This window comes from Notolepis coatsorum (genome assembly GCF_963971535.1).
Source record: "Notolepis coatsorum genome assembly, chromosome: 7".
In the NCBI taxonomy this organism is placed as follows: domain Eukaryota; kingdom Metazoa; phylum Chordata; class Actinopteri; order Aulopiformes; family Paralepididae; genus Notolepis; species Notolepis coatsorum.
The window spans coordinates 104,110,395-104,130,904 of record NC_140171.1 but is presented as its reverse complement, the minus strand read 5'-3'; positions in this window follow the sequence as shown (position 1 = coordinate 104,130,904).

The window sequence follows — 20,510 nt, the reverse complement described above, 5'->3', positions numbered from 1 at the left end:
GAGAGGACATGAGAGGACATGAGAGGACATGAGGGGACATATGAGGGGACATGAAGGGATGTAAGGGGAAATAATGAGGGGGAACGGGAGGGGATTAGATGACCTTGCCCCCCCCACACACACACAAAAACTCCCCACCCCCAGTCCTCCTCTCTCACCCCTGTAACCCCTGCCTCCACGTGGTGACTGAGGCTGTCAACAGATGGCCCGTTCCACAGTCCCACACGGGGAGCCTAGGTTTAGTCAAAGGCGGGAAAACAACCCAGGTGTCCGTTCCTCCGCCCACAGCGGCTCCTCCGATCCCATTCCTTCTGCCTTTAAATACTAACCATGGACTGGGCACCCGCTTGGGGACCGCAGCGGCCTCGTCATCATCGGCCAAAGAACACAGATTGTTTAGTCCGATTTAAGCTGCATTTAAATCCACGAGCAACAAACATATCCACGGCTTTGTACACACTCGATAAAAGAGGTTTTCACCCGAACTAAAACTCTATTCTCTCCCAGGGCTGGAAACCCTGCCAGAGCTGTGGAAACATCGTGCCGACAGGGTCAGAACCGGCCACTATTTCAGGACGATTTCTTTTTTATATCAGGCATAACTCTGCTGTCTGGGGGAGGGGTTCTTCTTCACAAATGTTAATTTAAGGCGTTAATCCAAAGGAAACTTAGTTTATTAGGGAGTCAGTTTACAGAAGTTGTTGAGGAAAAAATCTGTGGTCCGTCTGGAGACAAGAAACATTGTAGCCTAATCTAAGAATCAGAGAACTGGACAGCATTCAGCCATTCGGACCCTGAACTCCCTTGCCCCCCCCCCCCCCCCCCCCCCCTCTTACACTAACCAAGCTCCTGACCTGATGGACTAGACCAGTGGTCACCAACCCGTTGATCTTGATCGACTGGTCGATCTTTGAGACTGTCCCTGTAGATCTTTCCATGAAAAAAAAAATAAATAAAAAAACGTTTTTTTTTTTTTTTTTAGGTCTTACCCTGAGAGTCCACATTACAGTTCTACCTTTGTTTTGATGTCAAAAGTGATGCTGCACTTAGCACTGACTGATAAAGTACACATACAGTTCTACTTTTGTTTTGATGTGAAAATGATGCTGCACTTAGCACTGACTGCACTTAGCACTGACTGAGAAAGTACACATTACAGTTCTACTTTTGTTTTGATGTGAAAAGTAATGCTGCACTTAGCACTGACTGAGAAAGTACACATTACAGTTCTACTTTATAAAATGCTAATTGTAAATATGTTTGTCAATGTTAATAATATGAGAAAGTCCACATTACAGTTCTACTTTTGTTTTGATGTGAAAAGTGATGCTGCATAAGATGACTGCACTTAGCACTGACTGAGAAAGTACATAATAGTTCTACTTTGACGTTTTAATGTTGGACCAAAGCATTGCATGTAATTAGAATACAGGCAAATAAAAGTAATTTAGTTCGTGTCCAAGTCATCAAGGTTGAGTCCACTCCACTCTGGCAGTCAAAGAGCTGACGTACAAATAAAAAAAGGTCCTAATTAAACATAAATTACACAGCGGTCACCATTTCAAAGGGAGTTTATTTACTTTGTGACACACTAGCCAAACAAATGCACTAGCCATCAATATATTATGCCAAATGATGAGAATGAGGGCCTATTAATATATATATTTTTTTATAAATAACTGTAAATTTATGGGCGGCTACGTGGTGCAGTGGGCAAGGCGCTCACCACGAATACTGGAGACTGGGCTCGAACAGATACGCCTCCCTGTTCGAGCCCAGCGCTCCACATTGCTTTCAGTTTAGCTGGTCGTCCGCACTAATACACATTGGCAGTATTAGGGGGAGGGAAACTGATGGGTGGGGATCGGGCGTTGTGGACAGCGACTCCTACAGGTCGGTTGGTGCGCCTGCGCAGTAGAATCAGGAAGCAACAGGGGCGGGGCCCCTCCAAAGCCCAGACCCCTGACGCTGAAAGATCGAGCCGTGCAGGTGGAAAGATGCGACTGCTGTTACCTCGAGTATCGGAGGGGACTCGTGCTATGTATGACTTAGTCCACATTGCAGCCGGCTTGTGGGAGGCATGAAACAGCGTTCAAAGACAGGGGAGGGTTGAATTGGATGATACGAAAATTGGGATGGGAGAAAATAGAAAATGGAAGAAAAAGTGGATCAAAAAAAATAACTGTACATTTATTAATTAACAAGTCTGAGTCCTCGTCTGCACCTTCCGAGTCCGAATGCAGTCAATGCTCGAGTCCAAGTCCAAGTCTGAGTCATCAGTGCTCAAGTCCAAGTTGAGTCACGAGTCCTGAAAACGAGTACTACAACACTGGAGCCCAGTTGGACATCAGGTCTTACAGTAGAACAGGTCTCCGTTCTATACGTCCATATTAAAGACAAATCATCTTAGGAAAGTGGCTGCCATGTGTTTTGACGAGTTTGCCAACTTCTAAATCCCCTTGACATCAACACCAGGATAAAATCAATGTGCACTAGAACAGGGGAATCATGAATGGGCTTTTGGCCTGCGTTTGACAGGGATGTGATTAGCAACGAGGCTTAGTACACAAGCAGCTGTCTTGCATAGCATTATTCCCCGGTAGGGAACTCAGTCAGTGACACACACAGACCTAGATCGTGGTCCAGATCTGTGTGTGGGCTGACACAGTGGGGAGTGGTCTGGGGTTGAATGCAGGCGCTCACCACACGAGCACTGTAATAATGTGTTACATTTCATGGCCAAGGCTTTTACTTTCTGTTGAATTATGGTAGAATCATAATGTGTACAGCATTCTCTTTCTGTCTCCAATGCAGATGGGACACAACATAGACCGCCACACACACACACACACACACACACACACACACACACACACACACACACACACACACACACACACACACACACACACACACACACACACACACACATAAATACATACATACATACATACATACATACATACATACATACATACATACATACATACATACATACATACATACATACATACATACATACATACATACATACATGCATGCATGCATGCATGCATGCATGCATGCATACATACATACATACATACATACATACATACATACATACATACATACATACATACATACATACATACATACATACATACATACATACATACATACATACATACATACATACATACATACATACATACACTACATACACACACACACATACACACACACACACACACACACACACACACACACACACACACACACACACACACACACACACACACACACACACACACACACACACACACACACACACACACACACACACACACAAACACACACACACTGATCACCTCAGCTTTCTTCTTTTCTTGTGGGTTTAGTCTTTGTTGTTTCTACTGAAGTGACCTGTCAACCATCTGCTCTTCTATTTAGTAGGACTGAGGACTTGGCATGAGGGGTCAGAGTGTGTGTGTGTGTGCGTGTGTGTGTGTGTGTGTGTGTGTGTGTGTGTGTGTGTGTGTGTGTGTGTGTGTGTGTGGACCCAGTTGCACAACCCCCCCCCCTCCCCCCCACACACACACACACACCCTTCAAACACACAACAATAGGACCCTACACCATGACCAGCCCACCGGCATCTTTCAAGAGGGGTGTTAGGTGTGCAGAGGAGTGTGTATGGAATGTGTATGTGTGTGTGTGTGTGTGTGTGTGTGTGTGTGTGTGTGTGTGTGTGTGTGTGTGTGTGTGTGTGTGTGTGTGTGTGTGTGTGTGTGTGTGTGTGTGTGTGTGTGTGTGTGTGTGTGTGTGTGTGCGTGCGTGCGTGCGTGTGTGTGTGCATTTCGGGGTATACGTTGGGGTATTTTGGGGTATTTTGGGGTACTTTATGGTATTTTCTGGTACTTTGGGGTATTTTGGGGTATACTTTGGGGTACTTTGGGTATACTTTGGGGTATTTTGGGGTATTTTAGGGTACTTTGGGGTATTTTGGGGTATTTTGGGGTACTTTGGGGTCTTTTCTGGTACTTTGGGGTATATTTTGGGGTATTTTGGGGTATTTTGGGGTACTTTGGGGTATTTTAGGGTACATTGGGGTATTTGGGGGTATACTTTGGGGTATTTTGGGGTATACTTTGGGTATTTTGGGGTACTTTGGGGTATTTTAGGGTATTTTCTGGTACTTTAGGGTGATTAGTAGGACCCCATATATCACATGTCAGAATGAATGGAACACATATCACATGTTAGAATGAATGGAACACATATATCACACCCTTTGTCCACATCGTGAGGAATACCACCATCATTCCTCACATTTATATTTCTCAGATTTATATTCCTATGATTTATAACATAGTATAACGAGGGAACCGACTCAAGTCGACGCAACAAGACTTTTATGTGGACTTTGATTTATATAGATCTTTATAAAAGGAATGAAATGTTTCATTAATCTCCTTTGGGTGCGAGACCAGTCATGTAACATCTGATTTTATCGTGTCTATCGCAGCTCTTGATTCTGTCTGTTTTAGTTTCAACGCTAATAGTCTGCATCAGATGTTTTTTTCTTTTTTTTTTACGAGTGCGCTCCATCTGGGACCCGTCTCAGAGAGACGTCCAGCTCTCCTCCTCGTGTCCTTCTGTCCAGAGAGGGAAAGGGCCCGCCGTGTCTCTTCACAGGCAGCTCGTAAATGTGGGGTGCTGAGAGGAGGGGACTCGTAATGCCGCCTAATGGCCTCCATTACCAGCTTGGACGGCCAACAGCGATTTGAGAAGCTGCCAATTTTATTATTCTCACAAACCTCGGTTTTGGCTCCGGGCCGAAGCTGGAATAATTTATGAAAATAGATCAAATGGGGGCGGCTGGGTGGCGCAGCGGACATTGCCCTCGTCACCAACGCAAGAGACACCGGGTTCGACTCCGGCTGTCGGCGTTGCCTCCGGCTTGGGCCATACTAACTCAATTGGCAGAGTTAGCGGGTGGAAGTCGATGGGTGGTAATCTGGACGTTGTGGACAGCGACTCCTACAGGTCGGTTGGGGACGCCTGCACAACAGAGACAGGAAATGGCGGGGGTAGTGTGAGCCTCCCACACGTTACACCTCGCCAATGAGAGTCCACGCTGGCAGGTGAAAAGATGTGACAGGCTGCCTCCTCGTGTATCGGAGGGGACACGTGATGCAAGGCTTCTATTCTCCCTACAACCGGCCAGTGGGGGGCATATGCGAGCAACGTTCAAGACAGGGGAGGGGAGAATTGGCACAACGGAATTGGGATGGGAGAAAAAAAAGAGAGAAGTGGATCCAAAAGAAAAGAAAATAGATAAAATGGAAGCGAGATTAGGCGGAAGATTTGAAAGGGATGTTTACAGTGAAGCTTGACCATTACTGATAGATTGTGTTCAAAACTTCTTTGTGTGTGTGTGGGGGGGAGGACAATAACAAAGGCAGAGGTGGTCATTTTGACTGTTTTTACATTTTGAAATGTTGAAATGAAATAGTTGAAATAAAAGCCATGTGGTTACAGGTATGAATATGTACTGTTGAACTGTGGTAATTCCATGTACGAATAAATAAATGATGATGATGATGATGACCTCATAGGTTATAGAGGTTGTCTCATCCCACTGGCAGTGTTGTAGTACTCAAGTCCTGGACTGATTTCCGGGACTAGTGACTCGACTTGGACATGAGCACTGATGACTCGGACTTGGACATGGACTTGAGCATTGACTGCATTCAGACTCAGAAGGTGCAGACGAGGACTCGGACTTGTTAATAAATACAGTTATTTATAAAACAAATTAAAAGTTTAATAGGCCCTAATCATTTGGCATAATATATTGATGGCTATTTGTTTGGCTATTGTGTCACAAAGTAAATAAACTCCCTTTGAAATGGTGACCGCTGTGTCATTTATGTTTAATGTAGACCTTTTTTTATTTGTATGTCAGCTCTTTGACTGCCAGAGTGGAGTGGACTCAACCTTGATGACTCAGACTCGGACTCTGACTAGGGTAATGGGGACTCGACTCAGCTCTTCTTTGGTGACTCAGACTTGGACTCGGACTGATAGCTTGGACTGATAGCAAATTTTAATATTTTCCTTTTACAGTAAGCAGGTTGTGTTATTCTGAATTCATTAACCACTTATGCATCTGGCACATTTAGCATAAAACGCCTGACGATTGCATACCCAAAGTAATTTACGATTTATTCTTGAACCACTTATAGCACATGAATGAGTCTGGTCTCTTTTGAAAGGAAACATTCTGAACCTTCAGCATAACCCTGAGTGCCAATGTAATAGAGATACAGAGGTTTGAACACACTGAAATAAAGGTTTTGTTTACTCATGTCTTTGTTTACTTGCAAACAGATGCCTGCAAAAGAGGTCCAGCTGAAAGCTTGGGGCTGGAAAACATAACTGTTCCATAGTCTGAAGTCGTATCTAGTACAGGTCCAAACTTGATAAAAATTCTACGGAAAATGTGTGTTTTACAGATATTTTTGTAATGTTCGTATCGGTAATAATTAGTCCAAAATGGCAGACCGCTCAATAAATTTGGACGGGCGCGAGTGAGGAATTCTCAAAACAAACAACTTCCCGTCTTCTTATGTCCCTTTACCGTAGGAATCAGCCCTTGAGTAAGGTGCCGTTAACTCCAGAATTTCATTGGCTACAAAAACTGTCAATCATTTTCACCGTCAGAGGTGACTTTTCTGTTCAGGGCCAGCCGAAACCGGACGTGGTCAGTTGCCGTTGAAAGAACCTAAATCTAAACGCAAACAAACAGACATGGACAAACAGGTGGGAACTACTAGCATAAAAACAATGGCTAACTTGGATCAAGACGAGGATAGCTTATGGCAAAGAGCGATGGCCATGAACGCAACGTGGCAGACACAGATGCAGACACAATTACAAACAGTGACGAAAGAATTTGGGAAACAATCCGAACAAGTGGGAAGGTCTGTTAGCAAAGCCATAGGTGACCTGGAAGCAACAATCAGCTTGCACATGGCGGAAATCAGAGAGCTATACGGAAAGGTGGAGAAGCTGCAGATGGGGACCAAGGAAATAAAACGTGAGGTGGACAACAACACCGCTGAAGTGTATAAACTTCGATCCAAACTGGCATCGCTCGAAGACCAGGACAGACGGAATAACATTAGAATCCCCGGACTAGCAGCCGGGAGGGAAGGAAAGGACACCGGGGGATTTTTGAAACGCATGCTGCCCAAATGGATCCCCACGTTAGTCGGGACGGAGATCCAAATAGAGCGCGCCCACAGGATCTACTCCCCGAGGGAGGACGGCCATAGCACCATGATTTTCAAAGTACATCGATTCCAGGACCGGGAGGCTGTCTTGAAAGGGGCACGGGAAGCGAGAAAGGCCGGACCTATACAGGATGAAGGGAAGACCATCAGATTCTACGCAGACTACAGCGCCCATACAAATGAGAGGAGGAAGGCGTACGCAGACGATAAAGGAGCTGCGGGAGAGGAACTTTGCCTCCTACTGTATCTGATATATCCGGCTACCCTGAAGATGAACCATGGCGGTGTTCTACATTCGTTCGCATCACCGGAGGAGGTCAGGCGCTTTCTGGACGACGAGAGGAGAGGCAAACCCGTGCAGAGGTTGCTAACCGAGCAACTACGCAACAGCCAGGGACCCTCAGCCCCGCCGGTGGAGGAGGAGGAAATGCAGTGACCACAAGGACCACGACTACCACTTGAAGTTCTGAATCCAATAATATTCGCATGGGAGGTCCAGTTGGTAGTATCACTGATGTCTAATGTTTAATGCTTAATGGTTACTGTTCTGAGTATACAATGTTCACAATGTTTATAATGTTTATAGTAATTAATATGACGGTTTTAGATAATTGAGGTTAATATAATTATTTGAAGCGGGTATTATGATAGGACATAGGGGATTAGGAGCTGCTAACTAAGGCCCTGTCCACACGATCACGGGTATTAATGACACAGAAGTTTTGAAAAAAATAAACCTCTGTCCACACAGGTGAATAACCGTGTATAACCGCGTACTCACGGCGGCTGGAAAACCAGCAACCGATACATGTAGTACAATGTCAAAGCAGTAGGCGGCGATGTTGTTCAGACATGAAGGCCATTTCAACCAATCAGAAAAGGTTGAACGCTCACTACACTTCCTGCTTAAAAACAAAACAAAGCCGCCATCTTTAAATACCCTTGCGTTAGCCATTTAGCCAACGGAGCATATATTTTTCAGCAAAGAAAGAAAGTACAATAAACAAACGGATACATTCACTGTGTGTTCTGCCTCTCATTTGTTGATGAAACAAAACCAACAGCAACACAATTTACCACCAAGAGCAGATAGTTTAGTCTCACAAAAATATCTCCGGTGTTGTTAGCTACATGCTTTTTTTTTGATCCACTTTTTCTCCCATTTTCTATATTTTCTCCCATCCCAATTTCGTATCATCCAATTCAACCCTCCCTGTCACGAACGCTGTTTCTTGCCTCCCACAAGCCGGCTGCAATGTGGACTAAGTCATACATAGCACAAGTCCCCTCCGGTACTTGAGGTAACAGCAGTCGCATCTTTTCACCTGCGCAGCTCGATCTCTCAGTGTCGAGGAGTAACGCGTGGGAGGCTCACGCTGCCCCTGACACTTCCTGATTCTACTGCGCAGGCGCACCAACCGACTTGTAGGAGTCGCTTGTTCACAACGTTCGATCCCCACCCTTCAGTTTTCCCTCCCCGTAATACGGCCAATGTGTATTACTGCGGACGACTAGCTAAACTGAAAACAATGTGGAGAGCTGGATTCGAACACGCGAATCCTAGCGTCTCCACACTGGTGGCGAGTGCCTTGCCCACTACACCACCTAGCCGCCCCCTGTTGTTAGCTACATGCTAATGTGAATGGCATTCTCTATGTATAGTATATAGCTTACATGCTAACGTAATAATGTAACGTTAACGCTAGTATAATGAATGGATGCAAACGTTATTTAACACATTGCAGAATGGGTACAATACAATACGTCTCAATACAAACAATTGTTAAGGGGATGCAGTCTGGACTGGGTTCCTTATAACAATAACTTGACAACACATGAGTTTAGTTTAGCCGCAGCTACAGGTTTTACTCTGGTCGGGTCAGGAATGCGACAACAGACATCAGTCGATCACAACACTCTTCAACAATACGTTTCGAACAAAAGTTTGTTACAATCATTTTCATATAACGCTACTTGGGACAGCTCTGCTGTAAACACTGGTGTAGCTGGCTCTGCTCTAATCACTCTAACCCCGTGCTCAGTTGCTAACTTGCTATTGTTTGCGACAGTCTGCCGTGAACATGGGAAATAATTGCGACAGCTCTGCTGTAAACACTCATGTGAATAACCTCGGTTGCTATGCCCACACGCACCCACTGCAACCGGGATGTGCGCAAAACTTCACCCTGGACTCCGGTTTTCAAAGACCGCGGTTGCAGTGTAGCAAAACCCCGGTTGTGTGTGCCTGAACAGTGCAACTGCGCACATACAATCATGGTTACATTAAATCCAGCGCTCGTGTAGACAGCCCCTAAACTAGGCTAATTATAAGAACGACACGTACAGGCGATAACTGGGGGGGTGGCAGCAGGGAGAGGGTTGAGGGTGGGGGGGAGGGGGCGAGTCTCGGGTGCACCTAGGTCTGGAAGGGATACTATTGGAAATTCAAAAGGGAAAGGGAACCATAAGGATATGGAACAATGGTTAATCTCACGATAGTCAGTCATAATATTAGGGGCCTGAATAAGAGAATTAAAAGGGTGAAATGCCTGGATTTATTATGTAGGAAAAATGCAGATGTGGCATTTATTCAGGAAACTCACCTGCGGGAAAAAGATGTCCCCCTGCTCCAAAACAGAATGTATAAGGTGGCGGTGTCATCATGTGGAAGTTCTAGTTCTAGAGGCACAGTGATCATGATCAAAAGGAATTGGTCATAGAAAAGTGTAGTGGGAACTCCTCTGGGCAAATAGCATACATGTGCACATCCATTTATGGGAAGAAAGTGGCATTCATTTCAATCTATGCACCAACGATATTTGATAAAGACTTTTTCCCTGAACTCACCAAAGAATTACTATCATTAATAGATTATGAATTGATCATCGGTGGGGATATGAACGCGGTGTGCGACATTAGGTTGGACAGATCTAACACATCTGCAGCACCCGGCCAAATAGCAGCATCAAAGGCTCTGAATAACATGTTAGAAGACCTCAATTTACTAGATATATGGCGCATGCAAAATCCAGGTTCCAAAGACTACACATGCTTTTCAGCATATCATAGATCTCATTCGAGAATTGACTATTTTCTAATGTCCAGAGGCCTGAAGGACTGTGCAGACCCCATGCAGATACTCCCAGCGGTACTATCTGAACACAATTTGTTGATGATGAAGGTGGACTTGAGCTTCAAATAAAACAAAACACCTAGATGGTGATTCAGACCCGGCGCCATGGGCGGGCATTAGGGGGCCGGGCCCGCCCACTGAGTCAGCTGTGCCCACCCTGGTAAAAATAAATAAAAAGAAATAATTTATTTTTTTTTTATTTTGTCAATCAAAGCCGACTATCCAAATCCTTAGTCGGGGACAGCCCTAGTGGGCACTGATGTCAACAACAACACTACTGAAGCTAGCACGGCACTAGAGAATTAGTTTTCTACCCTCAAGAACGTCTTTACAGAACATCAACTATATGCTTCATCGACGCAAGGCCAATTTAATTCAGTTGGCATCAGTGGCGAATCCTTGTGGAAGCCAACGGAAGCCATGCCTCCCTATATTCATATCGATTCATATCAAATTATGAAATATGAAAAAAAAAAAAAAAATATTAAAATATAATTTTTTTTTAATATAGTTTACATTCTTTTTCATCTGTGCATCTGTGTTTTTTTTTTTTTTTTTTTTTATGTCTCCCTCTTCTCCTTCTCACTCCCTCTAACACACTGTCAGACTGTGCTCACTACTGCAGCTAGTATAGGAGAGAAGCAGTGGGTAGGTCTCTTTCTCCAGGCTTCCAGCATGAGTGAGTCCAAACTCCAAATCCGATCCTAGCCAATCAGATTCGAGCTGACTGCCACTGTGCCACACCCTAAAAGTTTAAAACGGAGCTGGGAGGAAGACGTTCAGCATAATGTTCCACCTGGAGGCGGGGCAGGTCAGAAGTTCACGTTTCCACCTGACTACCTAACGTGACATCCCATTAGTACTGAGGACCAGCGCAGAGCACACCACTGTGGATATTATGATTTAACAAATCTATCTGGCAAGAGGAGGACCACATTATTGACCAGGTAAGAACTGAGCAGCCTGACTAAGGACTAACTAACGTTATCAGGCAAGCTTGTATACCCTTTCATGACTGCAATGCAAGCCAGGGGCTGGAATACGCAGTAATTTATTCCTCCTTAGTAGCCAGGTTAATGTGCACCATCAAGCACTGCTTAAAAGCTAGCGGTGGGTCCAAAATATATCGGATATAAATGTCAAAGGTACCCAGCGTTCCATTAGGGTTTCACACACAGATGCGGCGGGGTTTGAAAGCTCGGCGTTGCTAATAAACATTTTAAATCATTTTTATAAACGAGTAAAACTGAGGCTGAAATGACTGCTTCCGCATTTTACAGTAGGAGCGCTCTGATGGCTGGGCGCGCGGCGCAACAGACACGTGAATGAATGAATGAATGAATGAATGAATGAATGAGAACTTTATTTAACAGATTGCAGAATGGGTACAATACAGTACGGCTCAATACACACAATTGTTAAGGGGATGCAGACCAGAGAAATACGTTTGTCTTGTCACGTTTGTCTAATAGACAGTCATATTCTCTCCCGGTGTTCTGCGGAATCCTACTCCCGAGTCCCTCCTCGAAAACAACACCGGCCGTATGTATATTTCTCTCCCACCCACCCACCCCCTCCTAATGTACAGTCCCCTCCCCATCATATGTATATACTCTGTCAGGATCTAGGGGTAACAGTACTGTATATTTGATGTCATGATGTCTTGTATGTCATAAATGTCACTAGTATGAATTGAAAATGGGGGACCCTGATGTAAACAAGACAAACGTCTTTCTCTGGTCTGCATCCCCTTATACAATTGTGTGTATTGAGCCGTACTGTATTGTACCCATTCTGCAATCTGTTAAGAAAGTTTGACTGGCCGCCGAGCCATACTGTAGTGTACATGGTGACTACTTGACTTAAAAAAAAAAAAAAAATTAATAAAAAGATTTAATAAATTTTTTTTAATAAATTTTTTTGGCTTCCCCTGTTATTTTACCCACGCGACGCCACTGGTTGGCATTTGAGAAGGACTTAACAAAAAAGTTCAGGAATGAGTGGAGGGGCAGTGTTTTAAGAAGATTTCACTCTGTCCCCAAACGCCACTTGCCGCTCTACTAATGATGGTGAGTAGCCTGTGGAGGAATTTTGTTTGCTTTTTTATGCACCTTATTTTTGTCAGTTCAGTTCAGTTTGTCAGTGAATTCAGAAGTGTTGAATAAATGGAGACTTTTCAAAGATATAGAATAGAATAGAATAGAAATGTATTATCCTGAGGGAAATTTGACACTGCAAATCACTCAACAATAAACATTTAGACAGAACAAGTCACTAATAAGAATAACAAAACAAATGGCCTAAGAATAGAATAAAATGAAATAGAATAAAAATAGAATAAAAGATACAGTAAATAAATACAGTAAAAATATACTGAAGTCTACAGTAGGTGTAATATTGCACAGTGCTGTTTAAAAAGTAAGAGTCCAGGAAGATGGTAACTGTCACTCTGTGCTCAGTGATGCAGTGAGGCACAGTGATGCATTGTATAGTCTGATGGCTGTTGGAATGAAGGACTTCCTGTGCCGTTCAGTGCTGCATTTAGGTAGTGTGAGCCTATAACATGCTCCTCCTGTCAGCCAAGTCTGCTAGTGGGTGGGAGGGGTTTTCCCAGATTGCCTGGAGCTTAGCAAGGTTCCTCCTCTCCGCCACCCTCGCTAGAGTTCAGCTCCACCCCAACCACGCTACTGGCCTTCCTGACCATCTTATCCAGCCTGTTTGTGTCCCCTGCTCTCAGTCCACTGCCCCAGCAGGTCTGTTATATATATCCGTTCAGTCTGTTTTTGTATAAGTGAATGTTCTTAAGATAGAGAGAAATTAGATTTTTCAATTGCCTCTCTGCTGTTTAGTTCAGCACCGTGGGCAGCACCAAGCAAGCCACAGCGCCTACAGGATCAAACATTTATCACAAAATTTAGAAAGGAATTTCCCAAATTCGTAGAACATAACGAGGGGTCAGTGGAAGACTCTAGATTTATCTGGCTGGCAAGCAAAGGGTTTATTAGGAACTTCACTTCAGCCTACGCCTCCCATCTTAAGAAGGAACGTAACAACAGAATAGATACACTGGAGGAAGCGTGCAGGTCAATGGAGAAACAATTGGAAAACAAATACTCTGAGTCAGCCTACAGGAAGCTAAAAGTGTCCAAACTAGAGCTCAATGACCTTTTAAGAAGACAGGCAGAGTTCATCATGCATAGGGTAAGACAGAACTATTACTTTAACGGGAGCGAACCCAGCAGACTATTAGCGTTGAAACTAAAACAGACAGAATCAAGAGCTGCGATAGACACAATACAATCAGATGTTACAGGACTGGTCTCGCACCCAAAGGAGATTAATGAAGCATTTCATTCCTTTTATAAAGATCTATATAAATCAACTATAAATTTCGACCCTAGCAGATAAATAATAATAATAATAACTTTATTTGTATAGCACTTTTCATACAGAGGTTGCAGTTCAAAGTGCTTCACATTCAACAGTAAAAATACAGGCATGGGTGAGCATAGCAGGGTATGGTAAATCACAGTGTTTCACATTAGGATCTAGCATCCTAATAGGCTCTCTATTCAGTAATACAAATAATAAAGTAGTTTAAAATGATTAAGTTTAAAAATAGTCTAAAAATTATAAAATAGAACGGACATACAACAACAGTAAAAAATTTAAATAGCAAGGTTACAGTAAAAAGTGTGAAAAATAGTTTAAAATGATTCAGTTTAAAAATAATCATCAGTAAGAAGTAAAAAGTGTGATAACCGACACATGAATTTGATAGGCAGTGTAAAATAAGATAAAATTAGCATAGAAAAGTAGGCAGGGTAAGAATAGTGCAGGTAAGTCATTGAAATGCCTGAGCAAAGAGATAGGTTTTAAGCTGTCTTTTGAAGATGTCTAGCGAGTTGGCTTCCCTGATGTTTTGGGGTAGTTTGTTCCACAGTTTTGGGGCATAGTTGATAACGGCTGCATTACCGATCCTCTTTTGACTGTTTCTGGGAGCCTCTAGTAGTCCAGCAACTGATGATCGCAGTGTTCTTGCTGGCGTGTAATTTATTAGAGTGTTGGTGATGTAGCTAGGTCCCTGTCCATTTAGAGCTTTGTATGTAAGGAGAAGGACCTTAAAGTCAATTCTAAATGTTACAGGAAGCCAGTGTAAAGCAGCTAAGATTGGACTAATGTGCTCTCTCCTTTTGGTTCTAGTTAGCAGTCGGGCTGCGGAGTTTTGGATTAGCTGAAGCCTCTCTGTGGTTTTCTTAGGGAGACCTGTGAAAAGTGCATTACAGTAGTCCAACCGGCTAGATATGAATGCATGAATTAGCTTCTCAGCATCGTTCTGATTAATAAATGGTCGTACTTTTGCTATATTTCTGAGATGGAAGAACGATGTTTTCGTTACTTTGCTAATATAAGAATTGAAGTTCAGTTCTGAATCTATGATAACCCCGAGTGTTACAAAGGATCAGATTAAACCGAATATATATATTTATTGATTGATATATATTGCATAGTATTTGTATATCGTTTGATATCCCTTGTATATTCCTTGTACATATACACGGAAAATCCCTTTAGCCTAGTACAGACCATAATATTTCATTCTCCTATTGGACAGCGGTCCACCGGCGCCAGGGCCGTGCCTCCAGAGTCAGGTTCAAAGCCACCGTCAAGACATGTCTGTACATGCCCGGCCTTGCCCAGGAATACGAGACAGAAATGAGGTTGGCACTAGATTGTTCGCCGTGCATATAAATATGGCGCAGGTGAATACAGAAGTAGAGTTACCCAATAAGTTGAAGCCTCACCCACGATACGACTCAACGACTCCACCATCACCCCCTCCCCCCTAGTCCGCAACCTTGGTGTCCTCCTTGACCCCACCCTCTCATTTGACCCCCACGTCCGCTCCATCGTGAAAACATCCTACTTTCACCTCCGCAACATCGCAAAAATCCGTCACTGCCTCTCCCCCCCCGCTGCTGAATCCCTCATTCACGCCTTCATCTCCTCCCGCCTGGACTACTGCAACTCCCTCCTCACTGGTATCACCTCCCGCTCCCTCCATAAACTGCAAATGGTCCAAAATTCAGCCGCCCGCCTCCTCACTCGGTCCCGCGAACACATCACTCCTGTCCTCCACTCCCTCCACTGGCTCCCGATCAAACACCGCATTAACTTTAAAACACTACTCCTCACCTTCAAAGCCCTCCACAGCCTGGCCCCCCCCTACCTGACTGATCTCCTTCTCCCCTACCGCCCAACCCGTTCCCTCCGGTCCTCCTCCACTGCCTCCCTCACTGTCCCGACATCCAAGCTTAAAAACTTCGGAGATCGGGCCTTCTCTCGCACTGCACCCCGACTCTGGAACTCCCTCCCCCAGTCCATCAGAGACTCCCCTACACTCTCCACCTTCAAAGCTCGCCTCAAAACCCACCTGTTCTCCCTTGCCTTCAACCCCCCCCACCCCTAAACCCCCCCCTCCCCTCCAACCTGATCGATATGTCTCTAGTCTTTTTTTTGTGCCATCAGGCTGTCTCCCCCGTTCCCCCCATGGTCTCATGTTCCTTTGTTTTTGTTTCTTTGTTGTTTTGTTTTGTTTCTTTGCTTTCGTCTCTTTGTTTGTACCCCTGCTCCCGACTACTGTCAGCGACTTCGGGTTATTGAGAAGCGCTATATAAATTAAATGAATTATTATATTATTATTATTATTACTCCGTGCGGTGAAGTATGGCCTGTTTGGCCCCAAATAGAGCATTGAGACCGCGTGCGAATTAATAACTGAATTGTCAGAGTTTGGCGCTATACCGTCGAGTGCGACATATTTCTATTAAGTCAGTAATAGTCTATTTGTGTATAGTGTATCGTGCGGCTAAAGTTCTACAGTGACCAGCATCACCAACGCTTCCTCGTACCAGCTAGAGTGCTTATCCAGGCTGGGCTGCTTTCATGGCGCTTTCACCCGAGGAGACCTAGACGAGAACCGTGTGGACATGTACACTGGATTAATCTACCCGACGACTACATAGCCCTTTGCGGCTGGATTATATTTGTTTTGGTCCTGTGATTTATGGAGCGGAGAATCGCCGACGCCTACACGTGTGGGATTTACCCTGTGAGGAGCCACCTCGAGTCTGCGCCTCAGAGAGCCTGAGGCCGGCTAGCTTTCTTCACTGTGGAGCTACAGTCTACGGAGAACAGCTGTATTCGTCTGTGGATCAAGAGACTATTGCACGTCTCCTGTACTTGGAGTCTCCTTAGTCATCGTTGACCAGACTCTCTACTACCGACAGATCCTCTACCCCTGCTGGCTTACAACCGGGGGGACCCTTCCAGTATCTCCCGCTATATATTACTAGTGTACCATAGATATAATTCCCTAAGATTCAGGTTGTATAATTACCTCCTGCGTAACCAGAGAATGGACATTCATTATTGATTTGCCTACGCACATTCCTTTGCCTTATAAGCGCATCCAAAGTAAAATAGAGAAGTATATTATGTACCTTTTGCTGCAATAAATACTTGATTACACCTTTGTGTGGAACCGATTCATTGTGGGAAGTGTTCATCATATTTATATATCATGTACTGTATGGCCAGTAATTAAAGTACATAAAGCGGTAGTGGTTTAATGATACCATACTTATCAATACAGTCAGGGAATTGTACCCCTCAGTTACACCGAGACTAGTGACCTCAGATTTGATCCAAGGGGTTAGTCCTCCTAGGTTCTTTATTAACGTTTCTTTTTTAGTTTTGGGGCCGATAATTAGAATTTCAGTTTTGTTCTCATTTAGTTTCAGGAAGTTCTTACTCATCCATTTATTTATTGCCAGTAAGCAGTCTGTAATGGAGCTAATCGCTGTATCATTTGGTTCAGCAGATATGTACAGTTGTGTATCATCCGCATAGCTATGGAAATCTACATTATGTTCTCTGATGATATCACCCAGCGGTAACATGTAAAGGGAGAAGAGTAAAGGACCTAAGCAACTCCCTTGTGCAACTCCATAGTTGTTGTCGTATATATCAGACATGTGCTCTCCTAGTCTAACATAGAATTTCCTCCCTCTGATGTATGTTTTGAACCAGCTTAGCACATGTTCTGAGAAACCGACAAGGTTTTCAAGACGATCGATTAGAATATCGTGATCGATTGTATCAAATGCTGCACTGAGATCTAGCAGGATAAGGATGTAGCGACTTTTTAGATAACTTAAACCTGCCCACTCTGGACACACTTTGGGAGAATTGGAAAGTGCATTAAATTGCATGTCGAAAGGGAAATAGCCGGGACCAGACGGCATTCCACCGGAGTTCCTACTACACTTTTGGGACCTATTGTGGCCAATCATACTCAGTTCCACGGTTTCAGCCATTGAAAAAGGGGCGTTTATAGATCACACTAACAACGCTCTGATAATAATTATGATGAATTGAAAATGGGGGACCCTGATGTAAACAAGACGTAAGTCTTTCTCTGGTCTGCATCCCCTTAACAATTGTATGTATTGAGCTGTACTGTACTGTACCCATTCTGCAATCTGTTAATAAAGTTTTCAATCAATCAATTCAATCAATCAATCAACACTAATCCCCAAAAAAGGGAAGGATTATATGGAATGCTCCAATTATCGACCAATATCCCTTATTGACTCAGATAAAAAGTTGTACTCTAAAGTATTAGCATGACGACTAGAAAAATACATGGACAAATTGATTCATAGGGACCACACCGGGTTCATGAAAGGGTGTCTAGTGGCAGACAACATCAGGCGGCTACTACACAATCATACATGAGACATAACACCAGGATACACAGGGTGCGGTCCTGTCACTGGACGCCGAAAAAGCCTTTGACAGCCTCAAGTGGCAATACCTATGGGCGGTGCTAGAGAAATTTGGCATGGGAAAAGGTTTCATAGATATGATACAGACTCTATTATGCGAAACCGACAGCCATGGTAGTTACCAACGGACTGCACTCTGACCCTTTCCCCATATTTAGGGGATCACGACAAGGATGCGGAATTTCGCCCAGTTTATTTATTTATTAGGTAGATAGAAAATTAAAATGAAAAAGTGGAAGATACTTGCATGCCGAGACTGGGCAGGGAGGGAGGGAGGGGGGGGGGGGGTGAGCTGCTGAGGGGAGGGAGGGAGGGAGGGGAGGGGGGGGGGCATTGGTGTATAGTTTGACAGGGAAATTTACTGAACCCTGAACGTTAACAGGTTTTTTAATAAACTATCAAATTAATTAGAATTGTTGTCCTGATATTTCTTATTACCTATCCTAACATAACAAATCCATTCTTTTTTTCCCTTTTTTTTCTTTATTGAGGAACGTCAGTAATGATGTGAACAGTCAGAATGTCTGCTATGACTGTTCTAGTAGTCTTGGAATTCTCTTGTTTAAATGTTTTTCCATGTTCTTTGATTTCTTATCTTTTTAAACAGTTCATCCGTAAAAAAGAACATTCTCATTCCACATCAAACCCCGTCAGACGACTGTTGGCTGCATCAACAGAATTCCAGAACACAGATCGAGCAACAACTCTGTCCCCGTTTTTGTTTATTCCCCCAGTTCTGAACAGTTGAACGTCCTGTGAAGTTTCCGTTTGAAACAGCCCACAGATTTATCAATCCGATAGAGCTAAATGATCCGCGTTGTGTAGTGCAGACGTCAGAAGAGAGAAAAAGTGTCTGGTATGTAAAATGGCTCAGCCCATCAACCCAATAACAAAAACAGTGAAATAAATAGAATAGAAAATATAGTAATGCACCCTGAAAGCTGCCTATAAAACAACTTCCCCGCTTTATACAGTACTGCCCTGCAGAAGCTAACCGCAGTGACTATGGAAACAGTGAAACAGTGATTTTGTAGTTACTGCAATTCTTTATACCCCCTTCCTCTAAAACAGAGCAAGATTGAACTCTGAAACTTCGTCACAAGATAAAACAGATATTGAGAAGATACATTTCACTTCAACCTTTACTGCGGTTAGCTTTTACAGGGCAGTGTGGTCTACTGTATATTTTGTATATTTTATGTCCGTAAGATTTTGTGAAGCCAAAACTGTTTAAATGAATCGCAACCACATTATCATATAGACCAAGGATTTAAAAGCATGTGTCTATATATTGTATTAAACATATTACACAACACAGCCCACATGCAGAGAACCGCTGTGAGGTATTTCACCAGAGCTTCTAACAAACGCTTGTGCGGCTGTCGGCTACATGAAAGACTCCACTCATCACGGTCTGTGGCAGGCAGCGCACAGGGAGGACCACTCTGCTTCCTGATGATGCATCGATCAGGGGTGTGTGTGGTTTGGGAGGGGCTTGTGGGAGAGGAGTGTGTGTGTGTGTGTGTGTGTGTGTGTGTGTGTGTGTGTGTGTGTGTGTGTGTGTGTGTGTGTGTGTGTGTGTGTGTGTGTGTGTGTGTGTGTGTGTGTGTGTGTGTGTGTGTGTGTGTGTGTGTGTGTGTGTGTGTGTGTGTGTGTGTGTGTGTGTGTGTGTGTGTGTGTGTGTGTGTGTGTGTGTGTGTGTGTGTGTGTGTGTCTTACAAGTTGTGTACAACAAGTCAGCTAAGGGTCAGTGATATTGTTCGTCAAACAGTGTTGAACTTGTACTACAGTCTTGAGTGCATAGTAGTAGACATATTAGCATAGTAGGTAGTAATATAGGCATGGTAGATTACTTAGAAAAGTGCATAATAGTAAAAGACAGTACGAAGGTTAGTAGTTTTCTACATTTAATTTCAGATATTGATTGACAGTAATAAACAACAACAGTTGCTTATTCTTCTACAAGTTACCAAGTTTCTAAATAACTGGAGAGATGTGCCGTGGCTCCCTCCTCTTCCCTCTCAACACCAGCTGAAACAGCAGGGGCTTCGTGGGGCGCAGGGGCGGAGCTGTGAAATGAACAGTTATTAATAGAACACCTGCGTGGCGGAGTGATACGTAGTTAAAAGTCCCAGTGCTGTTATACTGAATATCAGCACTCATGATTGTCTTTTATACCTATTCTTATGCAATTTATGCAACTGTGTGCTGATTTTATGCCTATATGGTCATTTTATACTATTTGCT